The sequence below is a fragment of the Dreissena polymorpha genome, chromosome 1, assembly GCF_020536995.1.
Source record: "Dreissena polymorpha isolate Duluth1 chromosome 1, UMN_Dpol_1.0, whole genome shotgun sequence".
NCBI lineage: Eukaryota > Metazoa > Mollusca > Bivalvia > Myida > Dreissenidae > Dreissena > Dreissena polymorpha.
Genome location: NC_068355.1, coordinates 207,408,048 through 207,429,322, shown reverse-complemented (window position 1 = coordinate 207,429,322; position 21,275 = coordinate 207,408,048). Strand labels below are relative to the sequence as shown.

Genomic DNA, 21,275 nt, shown 5'->3' with positions numbered 1-21,275 from the left:
TATTTATAAAAGGGATGAACTTAAATATATTGTTTTGAAGTCACTAAAAATCGTATTTTCATCTTATGGTCCGTCAAATAAAACAATATTTTCATCACTTTGGCTTTTCTACTCGTAAAAGTAGATTGTATGCGACCACTTATTGACTAATAAATCGATATAACACTGACATCAACCAAAAATCCTCTCTAGTATACATAAACCACCAAAACGTTAATCAAGTGACACATTCGCCCTGTAATGAACGAATTACGGAATTACGGAATACCGTACTATCGAAATGTCGCCATTGTACTATCGCATAGATTTTAATGGTATTCCGTACAATAGACACTGGCAGCCACCCAATATAAGGTGACATTGAGTAATAACCTTGCTCATCCCAATCCCATATTGTTATTTGCCAAACCTTTAAAACAATTGATTGAGTGGTAAAATGCCAATATCTAATTGAAACTACTAGTATCATACTTCAACGTATTTCAAACGTTTGCGTAGTTTGTTTTATATGATTAAAGAAGGATTTGGACTTCAATACAGCGTATGTATTTTTCAAAAGACTTAACATGATTATATTTACTTTCGCCATACATTATATGATTATATTTGTTGTAGGTACATATTTATTTAAACAAAAGCGCTGCATGATATATTACTACAAGAAAATAATGTCAAATCACCGGTAAATATTAACATTGCCATTAGTATCGAAAAATATCATAGAATATTTGTAAAATGACAATTTTTTTATTAAATGTTATTTATAAATTCAAGTGTAATATTTTTCAATATTAAACAAGTTATCAAATTGATAGAGTTTACACTTAATAAATAAGTACGATTCCTTTTCAGACAGAATATACTCAGAACATACGCAATGGCACAGGCGGATAACACAAAAGCTACAAAATTGGCATATCTTCATATAAGAATTGTTCAAAGAGTTCTTCGAAATTTGCTGCAGTTTATAGTTACACAGAATAATGAACAGTGGAATTTGGCCGATTATATTCACGCGAATGGTGAACAAATCCTTCGAACTCAGTTTGGACCCCGGCATTTTCAAATTCTGTTTCCGAGAAACAGCGAGGTAACTATCGACGCGTTACCCTTATTTTTGATTGAGCATCTGATTACTGATGTTCCTGGGTGTTTTGTGGTGCATCGTGATATCAACCATGCGATACATGCCCTGAATCAAAGCAGACGTGAATCAAACACATCCATTGTAACGGGCGTTGGTGATATATTCTTTGACGAGCATATGGAAAAAGTACTACAACTTTTAACAACTGGCGAGTCATGTGGTCAATGGCGGGTTAGGTTGTGTTTTTTGACGCTCTCGAAATTAAAAAAAAAATATTTGTGTCGTGTGTAAGCGATGTGTTGAGTCAAGTGAACTCTGTGTTGTTTCCAAATCTAAGTGAGGACGATTGTGTTTTTGGACTTGACTCGGTTGCTGAGATGGAGAAAGGCTCGGGCTCGGGGCAATCATCTGGCAGTCGCTCTGCCACGAAGGATCCATCAAGCAGAGATTTGTTGTTGTGTCTGCAAAAGATCGAAGGTAGGCTGGATAAAATAGATCAAACACTAGAGACTCTAGACGAACTTAAAGCTAAATTAAACACATTTGAAAAGGACCTTAAGAAGCTGTGGACTATTGTTGAAGATCGCATTACTTTAACAGATGAAAGACTAAAATCAGTAGAGGAAAAGGTAGATAGTTTTGAGTTTTCACAAGATAAGATGTATGACAAGGTATCCTCCCTAGAAGCTGATAAGAAATCATTAAAGGACGAAGCAGTATATCTCCAATCACAGTCCATGAGAAGTAATTTAGTGTTTGCAAATATTGAAGAATCAGAAACAAACATCGAAACAGAATCAAAACTAAAAACCTTTCTTGTTGCAAAAGATGCAGATTGCGAAGGATTATGTAAATCAAATAGTGCTCGAAAGAGTTCACAGAATGGGTACCAGCCGGAACGGAAACCCAAGAAGCATTGTGGCGAAGTTTCATGAGTTTAAGGACAGAGAGTACGTTCGTAAGCAGGCGAAAACGTTGAAGGGGCCTCGTTTCTATGTGAATGAGATAGCAGACAAAAGGAGAAAGCTTGTACCCCAGATGAAAGCGGCTAAAGAGCAAGGGAAGAAGGCCTGGATATCCTATGACACGCTATACATCGACGGTCGTCCAATAAGAGACTAGGGCTTCCAGGGAGCTGATGTGCGGATCCTTAGCTGGAATGTAAATGGGCTTACCGGCCAGAAAATGGACGATCCTGATTTTTCAGAACTTATATCAAGCCACGATATTATTTTCTTGTTTGAGACATGGGCTTCAGAAACCACCGACATCAATATGTCTTCCTTTGATAGTTACAATTATTTTCGTAAGTTCCAACATAGAAATGCAAAAAGAAATAGCGGTAGTGTAGCTTAATATATACATGAACGAATTAAAATTGGTGTAGAAATAATAAGTCATGAATACGATTCCATTATCTGGTTAAAACTCTGTAAACATTTCTTTCACTTAGAAAAAGATATTTATTTGTGCGGTGTTTATATTTGGCCTGAGGGGTCACCAGCATACAACATTATTGACGTTGATTTTTTCGATAATTTAGAAAATGATATAAACAATTATAATATTGAGGGTTCGGTTTTTATTACAGGTTATTTAAATGCCAGAGTTGGCCAAAAACACGATTTTATAGTGTATGACCAATGAGTTGATTTTCTTGATTGTGAAAATTACTTTCCTGATAATTTTCTTAGCAGGGCCTCAATGGACAAAACATGTAATACGTTTGGTTGCAAACTGGTTGATCTATGTAAATCTTTGGATATGCGATTTGTTAATGGGAGGTTATTTGATGATTGTAACGGTGGTTCATTCACATTTGCGTCACGTAACGGTACTTCCACTATTGATTATGTACTAGCAACTGAATGTCACTCTGATCACTGATTTTGCGGTGTTAAATTTTAACCAGTGGAGCGATCACGCAGCATTGTATTTTGCTGTCAAGTGTAATAATAACCTATTGTCAAAACATGAATATGTTGAAACCAAATATAGATAGAATGCGGATTTAAAGGATGATTTTAAAAATGGCTTATTGTCGATTACTGAACAATTAGACAATTTAACATCAAGTATTGACTCAACTTGTATAAATGACGTTGTAAATAAGTTTTCGTGTCTCTTGAACGACGTTGCTGAACCAATTTTTGAAAAATATTTTACAAATCGTAACAAGTTATTTTGCACCGTCGTCAGTTGCCAAGCATGCAGAATGATTCGATAGCGATTGTTTACAAGCCAGACTTAAATATGACGAATCTTTACGTATTTTTAATCAGCGTATGACGCCTGCTTCTCGAGAATATTTTTGTGATTGTAAAAGTCGTTATAAGAAATTAATATCGCAAAAAGAGAAAAAATTTGAGTCAAAAAAATTAAAGGATATCGAAAATTTAAAAAAGAGCAAACCTAGGGATTTTTTGAAATATTTTACCAGAAAGAAAAAGGATCATGTCGATGCTGCTATATGTTTGGACGATTTTTATAGATTCTTTTTAAACTTAGAACAAGATATTTTTCAGTTGCCCAACGAAACTGTAGACACTTTTTGTACGAATCACGATTTTAATGCAGATGCCGATTATAATGACGAACTAGATTTTCCTATATCGATTGATGAAGTTAAGAAAGAAATCAAAAGATTAAAACGAAATAAGGCATATGGTATAGACTGTTTACTAAATGAGTATTTTATTGAATGTAGTGATATTCTCTCGCCATATATTTGTAAAATATTTAATGCGATATTAGTGTCGGGTGTTTTTCAGGAAAGTTGGGCTGATGGAATTATTATTCCACTGTTCAAAAAAGGCGATCGTTGTTCTGTTGCAAATTACAGAGGTATCACTTTATTAAGTTGTTTTTCAAAGTTATTTACAACTATATTGAATGTTAGAATTACGTCATTTTGTGAAAAATATAACCTCATTTCCGATGCACAGTTTGGTTTTCGTAAAGGTTTGTCCACTACGGATGCCATATTTTCCTTATTGTCTGTTGTCCAACATTATTTGAATAACAACAAACGGCTATATGTAACATTTATTGATCTTAAAAAATGCTTTGACAGTATATATCGAAATGCACTTTGGTATAAATTACACAATGCTGATATACGTGGTAAAGTTTTGCTTATTATTAAAAATATGTATTCACATGTCAAATCACGTGTTAAGCATTGTAATAGTCTTTCTGAATACTTCGAATATTTTGTCGGCTTAAGACAAGGCGAGGCTGTCTCCCCTTTGCTAGTGTCTCTATTTTGAGAGGACTTAGAAATGTTTTTACAAAATAATGCAAATGCTGGTATTGAGTTGAATGATATTGTTTTGCTGGTTTTACTTTTTTCAGATGATATGGTGATTTTAGGCAAAACGCCCCAAGAATTACAAGCACACTTAAATAATTTAGCAATTTATTGCGATAAGTGGATAAGTTTAGAAGTCAATAGTTCAAAAACTAAAATTATGGTATTCAGAAAACGTGGTGCACTACGTGAGGACGAGCGATGGTCGTATAAAAACGAACAAATAGAAATTGTTGATCAATTTAATTATCTCGTCTGTGTTTTTAAATATACTGGGAATTTTGCTACAAATAATGAGTTCTTAATTGGTAAATCTTTAAAAGCTTTAAATATTTTGTTACATAATCTAAAAAAATATCCTTTCAGTCCAAAGTCATGTGAATTGTTCGATGCTTTTGTAGGTTCTACACTTAATTATGCGTCCGAAGTTTGGGGTTTTACCAAGTCAAAAGATATTGAACGTGTGCATTTAAAATTTTGTAAAGCAATACTAAATGTAAGGAAATCAACTGCATCTGTAGGAGAATACGGCGACTTGGGTCGATACCCTTTATATATATCCAGGTATACGAGGATAATATCGTATTGGTGTAAGATTTTGCAGAACGATAATATAATTATTTTATCTTTGTATCATAGAGCTTTAGAAGATTGTAAACTAGGTCACTCTAACTGGGTGTCCTGTGTTAAGAATCTTCTAGATGATTTTGGGTTTTCTGGCGTATTTTTAAACCCAGAAAATGTATGTAGTTCTCTTCCTTTCATATTTAAGGAGCGGGTTATAAGTAATTTTATTCGAGAATGGCAAGGGTTATTACTGCGTAGTCCAGTTTTAACAGATTACGCTCATTACAAAACTAACTTTGCCTATGAAAAATAGCTTGATATATTGCCTGTTAACCTGATGACATTTGTTACACGCTTTAGGATTTGTGCACACTCTTTCAGAATTCATACGGGCCGTTATGGCTCTAGTAATATACCAAGAAACGAAAGATATAGTTTGTATTGTGGTAGACGCGATCTAGAAGACGTGTACCATTTTATATGTATTTGTCCATGTTACGTTACTGTAAGGAGAAGATTCCTTGATAGAAAATTTTACGTTAGACCTTCAGTATATAAATTCAATTCGTTAATGGGATTTGTTAACGCATCTGTTCTTAAAAATGTTGCAAACTATATCAAATATGCACTAGACATGTACATCACTCTCCATGTGTATGTTACGTAGTCTGTACACTGTTTTTGAATCAATATTTGCTTTTTTGTTAAAAACATTACCTAAAACATTACCTAAACAAACTGACCACTGATTTATTGTATTTAATCACATTATTTTCTAGATTATGTACTCTGTACCGATCTCGAATAAAATGTTTGTCTTGTCTTGTCTTGTCTGTCGTTTAATAAATAACAACTCGTTACAATTGGAGGTACAAAGGGATATTGAGAGATTACGCCGGACGTCCTTCGGTAACGATGAAATTGTTTAGGATGAATTCAATGAGCACTATAAAAAAGACAAGTCAAGCATAAAAGCTATAACTTCTATTACGAATGGTAAATACGTTGTAAAGTGCTATTTTATTGATGCGAATTATTTAGTTTGTTTTAAGGTTATATATATTTATATATACATACATTAAACTATTAAGATAGACAATTGATATTCAGATATGAAGTATTAAGTTTCTAATATTTGTAAGCGCGGTCGTTCCTTTATCAGTTCAAACAAACAATTTTTAACTTTGTTTTCGATTACACACAGAGCAGCGCACCTTTCATCAGAGGCTTGCACAAGTCGCTGTACTTCACGAAGGTAATGTATGGGCTTAGTCAATACGTTTCACTATGGATGAATATATATTTCTTTAATCGTAATTTATTTGTGTCTATGTATGTAGTTTTCCTCTGTCCATATAAGAACAATTCGAACCGCTAATCAAAATCTTTAAATATCATAAAGGCACTGTTTTTTCCTATCAACATTGATAAGATTTCGTTCATACACGTTTTAATTCGTTATCTAACAGTAACATTTCAATTCTTATACTAAAACACGCGATTTTAGAGCAATATTTGGTTTGCTTCTATACAAATAATCACTAAGAAGTGCAAAGTTGCGATCAAACTAGGGATGTGATCGGATTCCATAATTCGAATCCGGATAATCGTATATTGTATCAACATACTATTCAGATATCCCTATCGATCAAAATCTTGAGTGATAACGTTTGTATTATGTAGATGCATCTTATATTATTATTATATTAGGCAGAAATTAATAATAAGTAATAGTTACTAATTAATAGTCACAGGATTGTTTAAATGGAATCTTAAAGATCAGATTTCTTAAATTTCACAATATTATTTACCTTTATATTTTTAGCGTTTTCGCAATACCGGTTGATGGCTCCTCTAAATCAGAATATGCATATAGCATGTACACCTGATTAAAATTCAAGTGCATTAAAAGGAAATATTTTCAAATAAATGAAAAAAAAATCATTACAAACAGTGCGTACAAAGTCATAATAGCTGCCAAGGAAATAAAAGTAAAACATTTATAAAGAGTTTAATATGTCGCGTCTGCATGGTATAATTATAATCAGACTTAATGAGTAAATTTCGATTGTTTAGTAAAGTCAATGGAGACATTTAATTTCTAGAAACATCGATACTTTATTATGTTATTTAGTAGAGAAGCTGTTATATTATCACCAAGTGCGCACCTAATTAGCTTAATGTATTGTGAAATATTGCTTATTTTACAATCCTGTCAACAAAACTGTTCAGAATTTGTTTCCGAGTTTAAACCCGTGTATATCTGTCTTGCCTTCAAGCGTCGTGTTATGTCACTGAGCGGTATTATTATATATCGATCAGCTACACCTTGATAGATACAAGCTAAGTTTGTGGGTTGAGATTTTCAATCGATTATCCACAAAAGTGTATAAGATATAAATTTATTTAAATTGATGAATTCTTCACAAATCAGGTAATGAACCAGCCCAATCCACCGAACAAAGGACAGAACCATTGCGTTCATTTGATATGTTCCCTGTTCAAGTTACAGGTATAACATGGTTGTATAATAATAAACGAGACAAAAGTTTCATATTGATTTAACTATTTGAGAATTAACATAGTAACATAAAACAAACACACATTTTAAATACACATGTACATTCATAAATCGCGTGGAATAAATTGTATTAAATGTTTAATTTCACCAAATGTAAGAGAGATTATACGAGTTAAATGTTCCATGTACTATGACAGCATGTAATGTATTTCTTCTTTTAATGTTTGAGTGTCAAACTTATGTTTAAAAGAAACATAAACATTTCAGATGCAGTGCTAGAGCTCGTTGTGCAGACTTATAATACAACAGGAAATGCTAGAATATCTAGAGATTTTGTGAATATCATCAACAACCAAGAAGACTCATCTGAGCCGAGTGCTTTACGGGAAAGACGTCATGAAATCAGAGCTCATGTTACAAACACATTTTTATACTATGGAGGTTTGTATAACACCTAATTGAGATAACTTTATGTCAAAAACTTTTAATGGTTCCGTTTCTAAATTGATCTCGTTATTTAAAATTTACAATTGTTAACATATTGTATAATCAAACGGCATATTTTTTAACAATCTCTAGCACGACGGTTACATTACATTCACCTCTGTGTTGGGCTCAGAACGGACTATTGTTATGAAAGCGTCTCATTCATGTCATGATCATACCAAGCGTTCATCATTGAGGTTACAGTATACTAAACAATCTCTTGCATGACGGTTACATTGCATTCACTGCATTAAAGAAAACCATCTCATACCATGATATCTTATATCAGTCTTAATTCATTATTATAAAATTGATATGGTTTTTTGTTGTTAAGAAACCAACATACATACACACGTCGAAGCAATTCCTAACGTCACTCAATAAACATTATGTTCAATTATTTACATATGTAAAGTGCGTGGAATGATTCCATCTGCGTAAATGGTCAATAAAATAGTTCCAAAGAGTTGCATTAAAACTCGCAAGCATTTGCACGATTTATCGAACATTTAAAAGTCATATTTCTTAATTTAATGCATGCGATCTTGAATATTCAATCAAATATACATTGAATGCGTTTGTTCGGTTTTAGCTATCTTATAGACAAAATGGCGTGCTGAGCCTTTCGCAGAGTTGTATGTGAGAGCAAGGAACGACAACTCTGCGTGGAGATTGATTTTTTACCACTAAATCCTGATTATCAACTGTAAAGAACGGAGAGAACATTTATTGTTTAAAACTTAAAGCAATACGTTATTATAGTACTTCAGAATTTATTAAAATAAACACATATTTAATGATTAAATAAATTGTTTTCTTCGTTGACACCAGATTTTTATGCAAAGCAAGGATGTGTACAGATTTGCGTAAAGCCACGATCAGTTTAACTGTTGTTTGAACTGTTCGAAGATTGTGTTAGTGGCGAGATTACAAAGAAGTTAAAACCCGTAGAAGAATTAATTCGAGGAATTACGAATTTTGAAACATACAAACAAGAAGTGGTGCTTTACCAGGACCACTACATCTCGGTGATGAATGATATAGGTTGGTTTCTTGACAAATGATTTAACCAGGTTTTCCGATGGAGAAAACTGGTTATTGGATTGGCGTTTGTCGGCGGGCTGGCGGGCTGGCGGGCTGGCGGGCCGGCTGGCGGGCGGGCTGGCGGGCGGGCTGGCGGGCGGGTGGAACAAGCATTGTCGTTCATCGTGAGATTTTAAAATCATTTGGCACATTTGTTCACCATCATTGGACGGTGTGTCGCGTTATCCCCAAGGTCAAGGTCACACTTTGAGTTCAAAGGTCTAAAATGGCCATAAATGAGCATGTCCGGGCCATAACTATGTCGTTCATTGTGAGATTTTAAAATCAGTTGGCACATTTGTTCACCATCATTGGACGGTGTGTCGCGCGAAAGAATTACGTCGATATCTCCAAGGTCAAGGTCGCCACGACTAAAAATAGATTGATTTTTAAACAAGGGGGTAACTATGAACAATCAGTAACAATGCACATTTTGAGTTTCACCCTTTATCAGACTTTTTTTCAAATTGAAATCAAGGTCACCACGAGTAAAAATAGATTGAATTTGAAACAAGGGGGTAGCAATGCACATTTTGTATTGTCTCCCTTTATCAGACTTTTTTTAAAATTGAAAACCTGGTTTTGTGACAATTGTGTCCCTTGTTTCTACATTCGGTTACTCTTTCTTTTCACGTCTTCATATTGAATTTACACACTCAAACATAACATAAAGTGCTAATAAAGATTGGTTGGTGACACATTTGGTACATAAATATGTTTTGTCTTTTTAATGCACAGCTTCACAAATAAGGCAGCAGTTCAAAGACAGAGGTTTTACGTTTGAAAATTAGAGCACAATTCCAAGGGTTGAGTTATCTCAAAAAGGAACAATTCTTGTTCGAGTTCAATGTCCATCTGTGGATGAACGTGAACAATTTGAAAACACCTTCAAATCCGGATATATGAATGAACTATTCAAACCGCTGGAAGAAATCTTGAGTGCCGCATATGGAGAAAAGTATGTTTCGTTAAAGGCTAACGTGAATGATGGAAAACATGCCATATCGGAAATGCAAGGTAAAGGTTTAATGAGTCATGTATATGAGAAAAAATAATAATTCCAATAATATAATGCCAGTAATATTTACAAAATGATCCATGAATGGTACATTGTTTTTTTTTAATCGGTTAATGAACACATAAATCGAATTTTTGTTTAAGCAACGTCCGGAAGATTGAATGAAAATAGAAATGAAGCGATCAAATTAGACAATATAAAGAAGTGAAACTCCAGCTGCTGGAGCAGTATTGAATTTTCATTAAAAACAAATAGGTGGTCCTTTATTTAAGGCAAGTGACCGATTGCCCAAACAGTACAAAACAGCACAATACAGCACAATACAAACCAACATAAACACAAAATATGAATAAAGCTGGGGTCACCGCCTTGGAACGGTCAATGCAAAGCATTGGGGGTTTAAACCTGGTTATAGAGCACTCAACCTCACACTTGGCCCAGCAATATACATAATACATTTAAGTGTAAATAAAATTTAACGTCATAGCATAGTAACTCAAATTAAACAATAATAAAAGAGAATTAAAACGCATTCAATTTAATTACTATTTAATTACTCAATTGCATTGAAGATACAAGAGTAACAGAATTACAACTTTTTGACGAACGATCAAATAAAGCTATTAACAATTGTCAACTACATTCCTTCTTCATAGAAAAGATTTAAGAATATAGAATCATGGAGTTAATATCTCAGATAATCATCGCGCAAATACAGGAAGAAGCAGCAATAATGGGTGTAAAAATTCCATATTACATAGCTTGGTTGTTTATGTGACTGCTTAAAAAAAAATAATTATTAAATCAAACAAGAAACGCCTATCAGAGAGAAAATATAAATAAAATGGAACGTTATTAACCCAATGACCTATGCATGTAGATTACAACTGGGAAAGTCGGTCGTATGACGTCACAAAAATCCATAATGACATAATGACGTGAACAAATTCCAGGGGCAGTACTAAATGAAAATATTAATGGGGCTGTGCTACTAATAAAACAAGTTTAGGTGATTTAATATTAAGAAGCAAATGAATAAAAATGGTAATTCCATTAAAGCGACATTATTGGAATCAAACAGTATATAGGTGTTTTGACAACTGAAGACAGAAATGATTTTATGTACGATTTGAGTCCAAATGTAGTTTATATGCAGATTTGTTCATACGACACAATGACACAATTTTATTCAACAGTAAAAAAATGCCTATAATGTAGTACTCATGCAGATTTGTTCATACGACACAATGACACAATTTTATTCAACAGTGAAAAATGCCTATAATATCACTAATGATTCCAGATTTTAAGGGAAGAAAGATATAGTGAATCGAAAACCATCAAACACGTGTTTTTAAGTACATAAGCATCGTATCCTTTTGATAAAAACAAGTTAATTAAATTGAAAAGTTTAATATGAACATTTGGTGTAATATATTTTAATTTGCGGACACGCTTCAAAACATCTCCGTAAAATGATGGATGGGAGATTCCATTATTTAAATGCCATTTTAAAGAAACATTGTATTTTGAAATTAAATCACCATACTTAGAGAAGCCTGATGTTTTATTGGATGATATAGGTATGATAAAACACAATTGTATAATAAGGACGCGTTAGTTTTGCATAATATAAACTCATATCCATATAGACCATGGTGTACGCGTTATTCGTGATATTATTATTATTATCATTATTATTATTATTATTATTATTATTTATTTTTTTTATTATTATTATTATTATAATGATTATTATTATTATTATATTATTATTATTAAATCGTTTAAGGTTTTGACGATGAAGAAGCAAAACATGGCTGTTTCCCGGATCCATTTAAAATAGTTAAAAAACTTATTGACGCTGCATATGATTTGTAAGTCATATATGTATTATTTTCGATAAAACTTACCAAATGCACACCCTCAAATGAAATAAAACAATTCAGCCTTATTGTTGTGATATTTGATCAATTCTGTACTTTTTTTCAGATTCTTCTCAAATAGAGTGTGAAGATTTTAACCAGTGATATAAATATGTGTGCGGAATTTCAACATAGGATGTGTGTGTGTTAAAAGTGTAAGAATGTATTTTGTTGTAAATCTTTTTGTTGATTTTAAATTTCCAGATTTAAAAAAATGTTTATTTCTAACGGAATTTGACAGTTCCAATACTTCCAAGAATGTGTGTGTTTGACCTCCGTTATTTAAACGTTAATTTGCTCAAACAATAATGAGAACCGAGATCAAGAGTACGTATACATAAATGCTATTCTACCACTCACTACAACGCTGCATGTGAAGTACATGCATATAATTTTATTTGTTTACCGTTCGTTAGTTTACAAAGTTCATTAGTTATAAATATAATATTACAGCCATGGATATCCGTTCGCTTTACAATAAAGATTATACTGTTCAAATGACCAAACGTACCGTTAATTGCTTGGAGGTACACAATAATATGGAGCCATATAATATGCACACAGTTCCACTTTAATTCCGAAACATGATCAATCAATTTTAGTATCTTAAAGGGGCCTTTTCACAGATTTTGGCATATTTTGAAGTTTGTCATTAAATGCTTTATATTGATAAATGTAAACATTGGATCTTAAAAGCTCCAGTAAAAAATCAAGAATAAAATTAAAACAAGGAAAAAAAGTAGCCGGTACCAGGGCTCGAACCAGTGACCCCCGGAGTCCTGGAGTTAGTCTGAAGTAAAAACGCATTAGCCCTCTCGGCTATTCCGCCGAGTATACACAGTAAAAGTATTTTATACGTTATATAAGCATTCTTCGTAGTTTCGTAAATTTAAACGACGACAACAGAACTCTCCAAACTATTCAATCGTTTCGCGTTGCAACGCTTTATAATTTTTAGGTTTTCAAATCGTCAAAAGTTACATATAGAGGCTGTAATGGACTATGGTAAATGTTCAGTAATACTGTTTCCTCACAAATATCTTAACTTAAACGAAAATTTGCGAATCTGAAACAACTTTTTTCAATTTTGTCAATTTACCAAACCGTGAAAAGATCCCTTTAAGTAATGTTTAATTCTAATGCAAGCATCTGAAAATCGGATACCCTCGCAATGTAAATTACCATATACTTTATAGTAACTTAGCAAACAAGGTGTCACCAATTCAGAATTTCCAAGTTATTCCATTATTGCTTAAAAATATATTGCCGCTATGATAACATTTGCTGGCTTAACTTTTCATAAATTTTCGTGTTCACTATGGTTGCAATTACAGACTTTAAATCTGAAACTTATATGTGTTCATCTTGTAAAGATGCTGCTCATATTTTGAGATATATATTTTTACGAATTCTTAATTACAATGTAATTATCAATATATGCCCTGTAAATTGAACATTTTTATGAAGTTGTGAAGTGCTATCTAAGGCATTCAAATTTAAAGTTGTATTTCGATATTTATATACAATACAAAGAAGTGAAACTCCATCTGCTGGAGGACTAGAACTGCATGGCCCGCTTGTCCGTTTCACAATTGAGTATTTTCATCATTTCGCTGCGCTACAGATTCGCTATAAATATGTTTTTCTTATCTATTAAACAAGTTAGTTATTAAATCTTTGTCAAATCGAACATATATTCTCGTTTAAATTATGTTTAATTGAATTTACGACGCTATATGCGGTCATTGTAAAATCCCATCAACCCATTTACCCTTCTCCGCATAATATACGCCGATCGAACTCGTCTAAAAACGTGTGTTCTAACACACGGGTTTTCCATAATATTTTCTAAAATATGTTTATGCAAAATATTTTGTATGTTGTATATTTGAATCTATTGTATACTTGCATTATTACACGACACGGGGGTGTTTTCTATATACATTTTAAAAACGGTGAAGTTTTTCTACCTCAGATATGGACGGAGCCTTAAGTTTTGAAAATACTAAATACAGTCAAGTGTACGTGATGCAAAATTGTTAAACACATTGAGTTAAAGCATACCCGATTGAAACAAATATATATGTGTATTATGATACATTTTTTTATCTATGATTATATTTGCACACACAAAAACGTAAATTTAACTGAGCTTGCTATCATTAGATGACGCCATTGCTAAAGGTAGAGGATTTTGTTTTCTAAAAAGGTAGCACTTAATATAAATATATAACACTTATGAGCTAAGAAAACAAGAACGATTTCGAATTGAAATATGTTTGTCTGTCATAGTTACCGAATAACTACATGACAAGGTTATGGCTGCGTGTTATACATGTCCGCACTCGTGCTTTAATTTCTACGTATAGACAATTGAAAAGCTACAGTATTTAACATACGATTCTGCGGACATGACTTTTTATGCTCCTGACTGCGGGTTATTAAAAAAAACTATTATCGCAAGCTTTTTTGTTCTGAACTAACGAATAATTATTACCATTATGATATTACTAGTTATTTCCCTCCATATATTTATGCAAATTTAACACATGTTTATTATGTTATTCAAACAATTTACTTGACAATATGTTTTTTATTCATGTCCCGTCTTCAGTTGAAGTGTGGCAACAGATGTGATTCATTTTCTTCTGTACTGCTACATAATTTTTTATTTTCTTTTTCTATATATGCAACGAAGGTTAAATTGGATTGTGTCATCTCACTTATAGCTAAATGATCTCGTGTATTTTGCTTTTGTTCGTGCAGTAATCGATTACTCATATGTTCTTCTTTCATGCGTTTGATATAATTAATATTGTATTTATTATAAAACAGAATATACTGTGTATCTTCTTATTGCACAACTGTTCGTCATTTCTCTAGGTCCTATCTATTTATTACAATGTTCTGCGTTATTTAATTCACAATTGTGAAGAAAGTCATGTTATATGTTTACATAAGTGCTCGAGAAATGTTCGCTTATATATATATTGTGTTGCAAATGATACATTTGCTTCAAATTATCTTTTATATGCATCATTTTATATTACAAGATATGGATTGATGCAAAGCATCAAAGGGCGTCGGGAATTTCAGTGTTAAAGGCACTCAATGAAGTTACATGGAACGTTTTTTTTCTACTGTAAATATTCATATATTGGCCGATTATTTTAAACAAAATAGAAAAAGATACTGGTATAACCATTATCTATGATTTTGTGTTATAACCCCCAAATAACCATTATGTATAATGTTGTGTTATAAGCCCCAAATAACCATTATCTATGATTTTGTGTTGTTACCCCCAAATATTTCATAGTTCATTTTATTAACATTGGTTTCCTTTTTTACTGGCATCCGTGTGCAGTTTTCATTAATGGAACAGAACTGTGTACAGGGGCGGATCCAGGATTTCTGGTTGGGGGGATATTGAGATTTGCTGGGGATCAAGGGGGCCGCTAGAGCCCCCGGTGGGTGCAGGGCAAAGCTCTGCTAGGGGGGTCAAGGGGGCGATGCCCACCGTAAGCTTCATGATTTTAGTGATTTCGAAGGCTTTGACAACCACTTCTCGAGCATGCCACGCCTTATACTTTCATCAAAGTACCTCCTTATAATGCCAAAAAAGTGCATAGTTTGTCGTTTAGGGAGTCCAGGGGGCGAAGCACCCCGGAAGCTTCACGACTTTAATGATTTTGAAGGCTTTGACAACCACTTCTCGAGCATGCCACGCCTTATATACTTTCATCAAAGTACCTTCTTATAATGCCAAAAAGTGCATAGTTTATAGCTTTGGGGGTCCAGGGAGGCGAAGCCCCCCGGAAGCTCCACGATTTTAGTGATTTTGAAGGCTTTGACAACCACATCTCGAGCATGTCACGCCTAATATACTTTCATCAAAGTACCTTCTTATAATGCCAAAAAAGTGCATAGTTTATATTTTGGGGGTCCAGGGGGCGAAGCTCTCCGGAAGCTCCACGATATTAGTGATTTTGAAGGCTTTGACAAGTTTAAATACTAGTAGGTGATTCAGATCTAGTGAAGTGTAAAACATCAAATGAATTTACTTTACTTTGGAGATTTTAGGGGGGCGTACGCCGCGTCCGCCCCCCCCCCCCCTGGAGCCGCCTATGGTGTAGGTTTAAAACAATCTGCTTCATATTGTAAGCGTAATTTCATATTTTTCTCAACTTCAAGGGGAGTTGATTCTGAACTTATTCTACGTTGCTCATTTACGATAGGGGTTGAGTACTCATTGATATGAAAACACTGTAAAAGTTTGGAAAAAAAATGCATGAAAACTGTACTTTCAAATTCAGTAAGAGATCATAATAGATTTATTGCTCCGAAATTCATCATTTTCAATAGGGTTCGAGTGATACTGATATAAAAACACTTAACAAGTTTGGAAAGATTCAGACTAAAGTTGTGAAATCTTTTAAACAAGTGGAAATTCTTTATTTTTTCAAATTTAATAGAAAAAAATCTGGACTTATTGTCCCGATGTTTCTCATTTTAAATGAGGTTAACATGCTCATTGATATGAAGACACTGTAAGTTTGGAAAGAATCTGATGAAAAATGTTGACATAATCACCTAACCAAGCACTTTTTCACTTTTATTTTTAAATTCAAAGAGACACAATTCTGGACTTATAGTCCGATATTGCTCATATAGGGTTTGGGTTGGGTCCTCATTGATAAAAAAACATGTGCAGGTTTGGGAAGAATCGGATGAAAATTTTGGACTTTGAACAAAGATTTCAAAATTTCTCAAATCTAAGGAAGATAACTATGGACGTAATGGTCGGATAATGCTCAATTCAATAGGGTTAGAGTCCTCATTCATATAAAGACACTGCAAGTTTGGAAAGAATAAGCTGAAAAATGTGACCTATTGTGTAAACAAGCAGAATTTTACAATTTTCTCAAATGTAAGGAGATATGACTCTGTATTTAATGGTCTGATGTTGTTCATTTTAAATATTGTGGACTTTATCTATCGCGTAAACGAGCAAAATTTTACAATTTTATCAAATTCATTTTACAATTTTATCAAATTCAAAAAGAGATAATTCTGGATTATATGGTCCGATTACTCATTGTCATTGTGCAAGTTTGAAAAGAATCGGATGAAAACTGTGGACTGTATCGCAAAAACAACAAAAAGTCTAACGGGCAGACATACAAAAGGCAGAAACCACACCATCACATAAGCTCTTTTGGCCTACAGCCAGTGGACCTGTAATGAAGATTTGCAATGCCAGGCTCATTTGTTGTTTAGGAAGACCCCATATACGTGTTGCAAATCAGCCAGAAAGCTGCTTCATATAAATTCAGACGCATTGGTATGCGTAGTCCTACTTGGTGACGAAGGGCATTGTGAAGTCAAGTTGTTTGAATATGTGGTTACGACCCCCACTCCCACATATAGTTCATGGGCATAATAAAAATGGTTAAAATAAAACAGCATATTTATTTAAACTAAAATGTCTACATCAAAACAAAAAGTTAACATGAGGAAAATACACGTGTTTCAAATTCAGCAAGTTACATACAAAGTTAATGAACATTTAAAAATGAAAACAAATAAAAATATTTTCTTTTTCAATCTTACTACAGTTCTCTTAATAATAATAGTAGCGTGTAACAGGAAATTTACCAAATAATCTGGTCAAGTTTAAAGGGTGGTACGAGCTTTTTCTTCAAATGATCAAAACATTTACTTTTTTCTTTATCAGTAATGGAAAGGTATCAAACAAACTTTGTTTAAGATGACGTCCAAGTCTTTTTCGCATAATAAAAACAAAAATGGTTAAAATAAAACAGCATATTTATTTAAACTAAAATGTCTACGGGCACCTGCGCAGTGGAAAGATAGGGTTCTATAATGTGTTTACGAACCCACCTCCCCCACCCTCTCACACATATATTTCATGGGCATAATAAAAACTAAAAATGGTTACAATAAAACAGCATATTTATTTAAACTAAAATGTCTACATCAAAACAAAAAGTTAACATAGAACACAAATAAAATAATTTGATTCTACTGGGGCTCGAACCTTGGGCCTCTCACATGTGAAGCGAGCGTGTAACCACTACACTACGGAACCGCTTGAAAAAATCACTAACTAAGATATTAATAAGTGACTGTAGTTGACAAAACCAGAAAGTTTCATCGGTTCGCGTATTTGCCCAGTCCCTGTGATCTTTTATTATTGCCCAGTCCCTGTGATCAGTTATTTATTAAAAGAATTAGCTTTGCATTATTGGCGTCGTACACACATTAAAACACAAAATAAATGTTGTAGTAAACTAATAGGCACAAATACAGTACTTATTTACACTAATTTACACAAAAAATCACCACTATACAAGATATTCTGACAACAAAAATATATACATTGATCCGTAAAATAACTTCTCCTCCCATAAGCGAAACAAAAACGTATTACATACGAGTCGCCGCAATTCAGTGCGACGCCAATAACCATTATGTACAAAAAATACTATTGTTCTGTAAACAATCTCATTGAATGAAAACTTGACGCGGACAAACTGACGCTCAGGATCAGCAGACGATTTATCACATAAATCAATCTCTGGTACAATGATCGCCATTTTGAACTACTTTCAATATGGACGCGTCCATGGAAATTGAAATTCTAATTGGAGAATGTCAAAGAAAATGTTTAAATGCTAAGGATGCTTGAAAACAACAGTGGAAGACAATTTTGATTATGCAGTTGAAAACTGTATTATGTGTGGTACGATTCTACAGTGGGATAGTGTTACTTTCAACTTTGATTGAAGCCTTTGAAATGAAAGTTGAATTAATCTTGAAAATGTGATTTACAAATATCTTAGATTTCATCATCATGCTTTATTATCATCAGCATCATTTTTGTGAAACATTGATAGGCTAAATACTAGTGTTTCATAAATATTTTACTGTTGACATAGTTAAGTAACCAGCAAGATTGGAAAATCGTGTATACAGGTAAAATTAGTAATTGTGCATAATGTTTATTTTAATGACATGTTCATCATAAAAAGTAACAAATAATTATTTATTTAATCTGATTTATTTTAATAGATTGTACTGAGTGTCTGAGGCTTATTTAAACACTTCAAAGTATATAAGGCTCATTCGGTCCTAGATTGATTCGGCCTCGACTAAGTTATTAGAAATACGATCGTACATAATACTGTTTGTAGATTGCATCACCCCCTCGATAGAACTTACGTGTTCTCACCATATATTGTGTTATTTGTTAATTGACTATGTTATATAATATTGTGTTATTATTCGCTATTCGTCTGTCTGTCTGTCTGTCTGTCTGTCTGTCTGTCTGTCTGTCTGTCTGTCTGTCTGTCTGTCGGTCGGTCGGTCGGTCGGTCGGTCGGTCGGTCGGTCGGTCGGTCGGTCGGTCGGTCGGTCGGTCTGTCTGTCTGTCTGTCTGTCTGTCTGTCTGTCTGTCTGTCTGTCTGTCTGTCTGTCTGTCTGTCTGTCTGTCTGTCTGTCTGTCTGTCTGTCTGTCTGTCTGTCTGTCTGTCTGTCTGTCTGTCTGTCTGTCTGTCTGTCTGTCTGTCTGTCTGTCTGTCTGTCTGTCTGTCTGTCTGTCTGTCTGTCTGTCTGTCTGTCTGTCTGTCTGTCTGTCTGTCTGTATGTCTGTCTGTCTGTCTGTCTGTCTGTCTGTCTGTCTGTCTGTCTGTCTGACCTAAAACCTTGGTCGACTCGGCTCTATGCTTATTTGGCCCCAAATCAACGAGGCTTATTCAGCCCTATATTTTGTTAAAAATCCTTAAAATGAGATTGTGAGAACTCTTAATCAGTGCAAGTTGGGATCAAACCGGGACCTTCTTATTGCTTCATGGACACCAAATACAATGTGCCAGCAAGACCTTTCATATATATATATATGTTTTTGTCAATTAAAAGCTTTAAATTGTAATATGACACTAATGCATTTGATTATTTAATTAAAGCATTACGGTGAACATTTTTAATGAAAAAACCCAATACATCAGTTCACCAACCATCATCTAATACTCAAGTCACAAAATCTAGTGATTTTTTTACTGCCATTGTGTGTGGGACATATTTGCTCATTTTATTTGGTTATGAACTGATCTAACGAATCATGTTAAACTGTTGGAAATAGATAAATAATGAAAATAATATTACCCAGATATTGGATAAGTTCAGTCGACTTCTGCATCCAAATGAGATTTGTTTTTTTAAGCAAAATTCATGATTCATACAAATAAAGTGTACTGAAAACAGCAGATCAGCACAAATTATATCTCATATTGGTGATGCAAGGATCATTTAATTGTCACATTTATAGAGAGGAGTTATCTAAAAGGGTATAAAAAAAATAATTTTAAGTTAATACAAGCTGTTTTTCTGTATCACTCATATATTATATATGAATAAAATGTGTAATTCACGCCAAAAAAGTAGCAGTATTGTCATCATAATTGTTGGCGTTTAATTCACATTAGATACATTAGAAATACTAGTATGTTTCCACATTTTGTCAGCATGTTAGTTTGAAAAAGTGTAAATTTCCTCTTGACAAATACACTTTACCATAAAACAAATATGCTTTCGTGCATTTTAAGTCAGTTTTAAGTATATTATCAAATGCATTAACACACTTTTTGCATAAGTAAAACAAGTCAGAAAAATACAAAGTTGTAGTAAAGGCACATTTAATGTGTATTAAAAACTGTTCCATGTGCAGACCAGAGCCTTTGCATGAGCATTATGCCTTATGTGGTGTACTTGTGGTAGATATAATGCAATTTGTATTGTTGTTACTTCAAACACATAGCTACCCTTACACTTGAATATTATGTTCACACCCTATCTAACGTTTGAATACAATCACAACATCAATCTTTAATAATCTTTCCAATAATCTAAAATGTGTGCTATTTTAATTACAATTATAGGTTACATATACATTTGCTAATAAAAACAAATTCATAAAACCGGATGCTTAATTTGATTTCTTGAATCCTCAGAAAATGACACCGGGTCCATTCTTGATGCCTGCATAAACACATTTTATAAATGCTATTAGGATGATTAAACATGCCATCACCATTAATGAAAAAGTCATGGAAAAGTACTAATTATACTTAAAGAAGATAATGAAGATAACAATAATTCATTCAGAATATTAAATTAACAGTTGTGACAGAGAAACTCAGCGAAATGACGTCCAGTCCAAATTTAATGACTTAATTCAAATTAAAATAAATCATAGT

The 21,275-nt window shown here is 33.3% G+C and overlaps 2 protein-coding genes across 2 annotated transcripts in view; one reads left to right on the top strand and one right to left on the bottom strand.

Moving 5' to 3' along the window:
- Window positions 1-21,275, top strand: part of LOC127866056 (uncharacterized) — a 212,595-nt gene that overhangs the window by 56,616 nt on the left and 134,704 nt on the right. The gene's annotated exons all lie outside the window — the stretch shown is intronic.
- LOC127864779 (uncharacterized) overlaps window positions 1-21,275 on the bottom strand; it is a 236,872-nt gene that overhangs the window by 114,083 nt on the left and 101,514 nt on the right. The gene's annotated exons all lie outside the window — the stretch shown is intronic.